This window comes from Chlorocebus sabaeus, chromosome 20 (genome assembly GCF_047675955.1).
Source record: "Chlorocebus sabaeus isolate Y175 chromosome 20, mChlSab1.0.hap1, whole genome shotgun sequence".
Taxonomy (NCBI): Eukaryota; Metazoa; Chordata; class Mammalia; order Primates; family Cercopithecidae; genus Chlorocebus; species Chlorocebus sabaeus.
In genome coordinates this window covers 11329773-11337406 of record NC_132923.1, presented here as the reverse complement: position 1 = coordinate 11337406, position 7634 = coordinate 11329773, and the positions used below count along the sequence as shown (strand labels likewise).

At 46.0% G+C, this 7634-nt stretch overlaps 1 long non-coding RNA gene across 1 annotated transcript; it reads right to left on the bottom strand.

Moving 5' to 3' along the window:
- Nucleotides 1-486: 486 nt before the first annotated feature.
- Nucleotides 487-1780, bottom strand: LOC140709347 (uncharacterized). The gene is made up of 2 exons (XR_012089862.1): nucleotides 1393-1780; nucleotides 487-1308 (listed from the first exon to the last, which is right to left on the bottom strand). It is a non-coding gene; the product is annotated as an uncharacterized lncRNA (long non-coding RNA).
- Nucleotides 1781-7634: the final 5854 nt, after the last annotated feature.

Below are 7634 nucleotides of genomic sequence, written 5' to 3'. Positions count from 1 at the left end.
GAGATTGTCGTTTTGTTTGATTTACATGTATGGAGTCACACTGTATACATTCATCTGCCACTTGCTTTGTTTTCATGGAATGATCTGTACACCAGTGAATATCTTTCCTCCTCCTCCTCTTCCTCCTCCTCCTCCTCCTCCTTTTTGAGACGGAGTATCCCTCTGGAGTATCGCGCTGGAGTGTAGTGGCATGATCGTGGCTCACTGCAACCTTCACCTCCTGGGTTCAAGTGATTTGCCTGCCTCAGCCTCCTGAGTAGCTTGGACTACAGGCGTGTGCCACCATGCCCAGCTTATTTTCTTTGTATTTTTAATAGAGACAGGGTTTCACCACGTTGGCCAGGATGGTCTCGATCTCCTGGCCTTTTGATTCGTTCACCTCGGCCTCCCAAAGTGCTGGGATTACAGGCATGAGCCACCGTGCCTGGCCTCTACCTTCTTAATGAGTACATAATATTCTATAATACAGATGGACTATCAAATATCTAACTGTGGGTTCTTTTTTTTTTTTTCGAGGTGGAGTCTCACTCTGTCACCTAGGCTGGAGTACAGTGGCACAATCTTGGCTCACTGCAACTTCTGCCTCCTAGGCTTATGTGATCCTCCCATCTCAGCCTAGGAGTAGCTGAGACCACAGGTGTGTGCCACCATACCTGACTAATTTTTTTGTATTTTTAGTAGAGACAGGGTTTCCCCACGTTGCCCAGGCTGGTCTCAAATTCCTGAGCTCAAGTGATCTGCCCGCCTTGGCCTCTTAAAGTGCTGGGATTACAGGTGTGAGCCATTGCACCCAGCCAAATAGTGGGTTCTTGATGAAAGACAATTAGATGGTATCTTTTTTTTCTCTAATTAATGTTCCAGAAATCATGTGTATGTCTGGGCATATCTGAGGAAAAACCCCTGAAAGTAGGCAGAATCAATGGTGTCCAGATTATGAACATTGAAAATGTTGACAGCTGTTGCGAAATTGCCCCTCAAGGGTTAGTACTGTTTTTTTTTTTTTTTTAAAAAAAGAATAAATTTTATTTATTTATTTATTTATTTATTTATTTATCTTTGTTATTAATGAGAACACTTGGACACAGGGTTAGTACTTTTTGATAGGGAAAGCAAGTTACCTCCCAAGTTTGTGAGTCAGCAAGTCGGCTGAGACACAAAACATCAAAGCCAGGGCATTGAATGTTGTGGCAAGAGGCGATTCTGGAGCCGTCACCTGTGGCGGGGTCTCTGTTCCGGGGCTGGCTCCTTGTGCCTCATTTCCCAGCTGAGCCCATGGAGATCTCTCGCTCCAATCCGAGTCTCTGGGGCCTGGTAAAATTCCCCTCTGTGTTTAGTCACCTCTTGATTGGGAGCCAAAGCACAAAACCAGTCAGCCCCATGAGCAGGAATTACCTGTTTCTCATCAGCTCCGCTTGCCAGAACGGTCTGTGACTTTCCAGTTACTTTTCAGGGCCTCTCCTTGTGGTTTGGTGGGCGCTGTCTAGAGGAAGAGAGGAAAATAAATGCCCTTCTAGAGCAAGTTGCGTTTTAAACGGCAAGCTTGAAACAAAGCAGGTTGAAGATCACAGTATGTGCTGCTGGGCCTGAGGGGGCGCTGGGCAGCAGAAAGGCACACTCTCCCTGCAGCCTCGGGATCTGGTGGCCTGTGCGGGGAGTAGGGAGGAGTCCTGAAGTACGCTCTCTAAGGCTGGCTGCTCTGCACCTCCCTCCAAGCCAGGCTGGCCAGTAAAGAAATCTAACTGTGGACAGGAAACGAGTGGTTTTTGTGATCTGAGCGGAAAGGGGGTTTTAGGCCTGGAGCAGAGTGGAGGCCCTGAGCCACAGCCCAGGAAGTGACTCACCCACCCTGATGTCTGAGTTGCTGCTTCCTTTATCTTGCAGGAGGGCGTGGGGGTGGGTCCCTGGGCTGTGCCTGCGAGTGGAGTGCCTAGAGGCTGCTGGCTTCGGGGTCTCAGTCCCGCTACATCAGCAGCCAGAACTCTGATTTAGGGATACGAACACCGCCTGTTACAGATATTTGGGGGCGATAGAAATGCCAGAAAACCCAGTCCCAGAAGCTGCTAGAGGAAATACTGTTGTGGTGCCTCATTCCCTCCACCCACTTTCATTGCCCCACAATGCCAGAGGGTGGCAGTTCTGGTGACTTCACCAGTTGGGGGCAGGGGGAGGGAGGAGGTGGCTGGAGTTGCCGTGGAGCAGCAGAGCCTGGCGGGCAGGGTGGGGCAGTGCCTCACAAAGGCCACCGAATTCTTAATCTCTTTCAGGTTTACTCAACTAATAAGTAACTTGTAGAGTTACAGAAATCGTGTGAGGCCTTAACCCTCAGAATACCAGGAAAAATAATCACCTTTTACCATTTAGGTCCAATGGACACTTTTAATTATCTATCTGTTATCTGTCTATTTATCTATCATCTGTCTTTTGATTCATCTTATAAATAACTTATAGAAGTAAGAATAGTAAACAAACAAACTAACAAAACAAACAAAACTGTATTAGAAGTAATAGGCCGGGTGCGGTGGCTCACGCCTGTAATCCCAGCAATTTGGGAGGCTGAAGCGGGTATATAACTTGAGGTCAGGAGTTCAAGACCAGCCTGGTGGTCAACATGGTGAAACCCCATCTCTACTAAAAATACAAAAATTAGCTAGGCATGGTGGTGCACGTCCGTAATTCCAGCTACTCGGGAGGCAGAGGCAGGAGAATCGCTTGCACTTGGAAGGAGGAGGTTGCAGTGAGCTGAAGTCACGCCACTGCATTCCAGCCTGGGAGACAGAGTAAGACTCCGTCTCAAAAAAAAAAAAAAAAAAAGAAAGAAAAAAAGGAATAAGAATTTAGATATAGCAAACCCCAATTTTTGCTCCATATTTTCCTAGATTTGAAGCTACACACATATTTGCTTATTTTGTGTGTGTGTGTGTGTGTGTGTGTGTATTTTGATGCAGTTAACTGCTCATCAACTGTCATGCATGAACCTGGCACATATCCATTTTGTAAACAGCTGACTCCAGATTTCAAATACATCTGTAATAGGTTCTAGTTTAGCATTGCTTCTGGTTCTTCTTGCATCTGCACTGTTAAAATGCAATACTTTAAAAAATTTTGATGACTTATAATTTTGTTAAAGAGATGATGACCACCTTCTTTGTTCCATAATTGCAAAATATTTCATTTGTGGATTTACAAATATTAATTACAATGGCTGATCCAGTGAATGCTTTTATGTCCGTGTCATCTTATTTTTTTCTAGTCACCCTGTTACACATACCTGTCTTTAGCATTAGGCAACTTATAAACTGTATCAAGTAAATTTTGGTGCATAAACATTATGAGAGATGAAGAATAATGTCATATCTTTTTAGCCAAATGGGATGATTCAGGTTCTTGCAAAATATTATGTGATGCAGTTCTTTCTGTTGCACAACTAAACATGAGACCAGATTTTGGTTTTTACTGTTATGCGAGATCATGAAGCCTTAGCAACACGTTGTAATATAAGGAAAAATAAAGTGCTGCAGTAAACTGAAAACAACAACAACAGCAGTACAACAACAACAACAGCAGTACAGTCTCGCTCCCATGGACATTACAATATGCACATGTACTTGTGTACATTTTGCAAAATTTAGAAAATGTAGGTAGAAAAAAAAAATAAAATACCCACAATTTTATTATGCAGGTTAATTTTCCAGGGTATGTTCTTCCTGACTTGTGTTCTGCGTGCATATAAACATTCATATTTTACTCTAAAGTGGGATAAGACTTGATTATTTTAACATAACTATTTGTTATAAATACCTTTTCATGTCATTAAATATTCTTCTACCTTGTCATTTTTAATGGTTTCATGGTGTAATTGGAATCTATTTTATCAGAGTGTTAAATTGACCAAGAGCATCCCGTACCTCACTGTGCAAATGTCAACACTGAAAAATATCATGCTTATTTAGGGTAGTGGTTGTCAAACTTCAGCGTGCACAAGTCTCACCTTGAGAGCTTGTTAACAATTCAGGTCCTTGGACACCACACTCAGAGATTCTGATTCAGGAGGTCAAGAGTCTGCATGTTAATAATTCTCACTCACCAACAGGGGATTATGAGGGAGGTGGTCACCAGAGCCCATGGTGAGGCTCTTTGGTATGACTGATAGAATAGCACTTTATAGGGTCACAACTCCCTGCTCCACTTTGTGGGGGCTTTGGGAGTTAGAGCCCCCTCAGGGTAAGGTGGTTTCAGCTACACTAGACCTTTAGAGAATGGATCAGAGGGTTGAGCTTAAGTTGGTATAGGGGACTGCTGGAGTCAGAGCTGGGGAAAATACCACATCAAATCGAAGAGGCAGGAATGTGTTTAGAACAAGGAGATCAAACTGAAGGCCAACAGACAGGAGGAACTGGAATAGGATCGAAGCGGGGAGGAAGGTCCCACCCATATCTGTCAATTAGTGTCAGCAGTGCTGTTGAGTGCTTGATCAATGGGCCGGTCAGTTTGGCTTAAAGGCGTCAAAGAGTTTGCAAAAGCCCATGCTGTATATTACTCAAGTGTGATCCAGAGATTCTCTGATTCTCAAGAGTAAATAAAATTAATATGAATCATCCCCACACTAAATCCATGCCAGCAGAAGTTCCAAGTCCTTCTGGGAGCTCAGTGGGTCCCCAGGGTTCACATTCTCATGGCTGTCTCCTCCCAATGTGGGCTATCTCCCTGCTTGACATGGATAATTAAGCCTCTTCTCTTAGACTTCCACCAAAAACAAAAAACAAACAACAACAAAAAAAACCATGCAAATATGTGTGTGTGTGTGTGTGTGTTAAAGACTTGGGAGTCTTGGGTGGGGTCATATCACACCTCACACAGCCTTCCACCAGCTGTGGACTCCTCCTTATTTTTTTTCCTCCCCTGTCCACCAACCCAGATTCCTCTCTTCCCATGACTAGCAGTTTCTCAGTCATATTTCACTGCTTGTGTGAGTCCTCCGGGTGTCACCCTCCACCCTGAACTCATGTCAAGGCATTTTTCTGGGCAGTCCTACTCTGTAAGAAGAGACAGTTTGTTATTTTAACAACATTTTCTCCTTTCTTAAGCGCATGCCTGAGTCTGTGCCTGTGGCAGGGATGGGGTGAGGAGGGGCATTCATTCTTGGCTTGTGGGTTCCCACTCAGCAAACTGCAGGCTGGAGATGGTAGCCCATTCTCAGTCTGCAATCCTGGTCCCTAGCAAATGAACTGCCAGCTGTCAGCTCTGCACAACTCCATTAATGGAAGGTCAAGTTATTTTTACAGCTTTTTTGAGATGGGGGTCTCACTTTGTTTCTCAGCCTGAAGTGCAGTGGCACGATAATGGCTTACTGCAAACTTGACCTCCTGGACTCAAGTGATTCCACTGCCTCCTGACTAGCTGAGACTACAGGTGTGCACCACCATGCCCAGCTAATTTATTATTATTATTATTATTTGTAGAGACGAGGTCTTGCTATGTTGCCCAAGCTGGTCTTGAATTCCTGGGCTCAAGTAATCCTCCCACTTCAACCTCTCAGAGTGTTGGGATTACAAATGTGAGGCACTATGCCCAGCCTGTTTTTACAGTTTCTATCTTGGTCTTTTTGTTTTTTTTCAGCAGGATGGCTGGCAGGAGGACTCCTCTGGGTAGGGATTTTTGAAATAGTTGCCTACCAGAGCTAGCTATAATATAGAATCATTGATGCTGAAATAAACGTGTAGTAGACACTGCACTCCTGTCCAGATTTCACAGATGAAAGCCATATTATAATACCCATTTATTCATATGTTTTAACATTTCTGAAATCCAGGAGTGTCTTAAAATCGAAGTGCTCATTTAATGTAATAGTCACCCCCTGCCCTCAATTGCTCCTTTTTAATTGATGATGCCTCTTACAATTTTACAATCTAACAATGCAGTAGGAACACCACCCCGTATCCCCAAAGGAACTGAGTTTAGGGCTTGTGCAGCACTCTTTGCCTTAAAATCTAAGTTACAGATGAGCATGAGGAGGAGAGAATCTGCTGTCTATTTGAAATTCCAAGAAGGGGCTAGGTGTGGTGGCTCACGTCTGTAATCCCAACAATTTAGGAGGCCAAGGCAAGAGGATCGCCTGAGCCTAGGAGCTCAAGACCAGCCTGGCCAATGCAGTGGGACTCTGCCTCAATTAAAAAAAATAAATTCCAAGAAGGAACACAAGGTTTAACCCTTCACTATCAGCCCAGGTCAGGGCAGTGAAGTGAGGTTTCTTCTCCACTCGCTATTACCTGAAGCTGGGTCTACATGAGACATTGCAGGCAGTCACCACCAGGTGGCGCACAAGCCATGGACAAGAAGTTCGGAGGGCCGCCCATCTCCAAGACCGGGTTCTTTCCGGATGGCCGCTAATGGGGAATTGAGTGGCTCCTTACATTGCAGGTGAGCTGGCTGGGCCTGGTGAAGATAGATTTCGTGGAGCGTCTGGGAAAATGTTTGCATAGCACGGACAGGGACAGAAGTTAGGATTCATTCACTAGAGTAAAGATATCTACGGAACGAATGCTTGCAACTCTCCTGCAATGCGGGAGAGAACAAGATGGCACCTGAACGGTGTTTTAGAAACTCCTGGCCAGGGGTGGTGGTGGGTGACTGTGGTCCCGCCTACTCGAGAGGCTGAGGTGTGAGAATCGCTTGAGCCCTGGTGGAGGCTGCAGTGAGCCTAGATAGCACCACTACACTCCAGCCTGGGCGACATAGCAAGACCTTGTCTCAAAAACCAAACTAAACCAAACCCCCAGAAACTCCTTCAACGAGTTGAGGTTTAATGTCATTCCCTCGGCTTCTACAGATGATTATTGCAATGACAGACATAGAATAGATTCGTATTCTTGGGTTTTGTTCAATGCAGGTCGATATCTTTTACGCCGTTGTCACACATGTAACTTGGAGGGGACTCAAAAAGTCTGAAGCTGGGCTCGTCCTCAGGTGGAGGCATGAGAGGGCTGGTTGAGGAGGGAATAAAGCTGCCACCCAGTGTGATTTCTTTTTTTTTTTTTTTTTTGAGACGGAGTCTCGCTCTGTCGCCCGGGCTGGAGTGCAGTGGCCGGATCTCAGCTCACTGCAAGCTCCGCCTCCCGGGTTCACGCCATTCTCCTGGCTCGGCCTCCCGAGTAGCTGGGACTACAGGCGCCCGCCACCTCGCCCGGCTAGTTTTTTGTATTTTTTAGTAGAGACAGGGTTTCACCGTGTTAGCCAGGATGGTCTCGATCTCCTGACCTCGTGATCCGCCCGTCTCAGCCTCCCAAAGTGCTGGGATTACAGGCTTGAGCCACCGCGCCGGGCCCTCAGTGTGGTTTCAAGTCTCAGGGCTACTCGGGTGTTTTTCTCCTCAGGATTCAGCATGTTCCTCACTGCTCCGTCTCTCTCAGCAGATGGCCTTGTTTGCTCTACCACAGGGAAGACAGAGCTGTTAGGCGCCGACTCCTCCAGCTCTTCCCTGCCCCTGTGCAGCGCATGTATCCAGTCTTGTCTGCACCTTCGCCATTTGCACTCCCTTTCCCACTGCAGAGGGGACCTGCTCTTCCCCAGGGCCCTGGACCCCACGCCCTCCCACCTAGCTCCTCAGTCTTCATTCATCAATGATCCCCTTTGCTTAT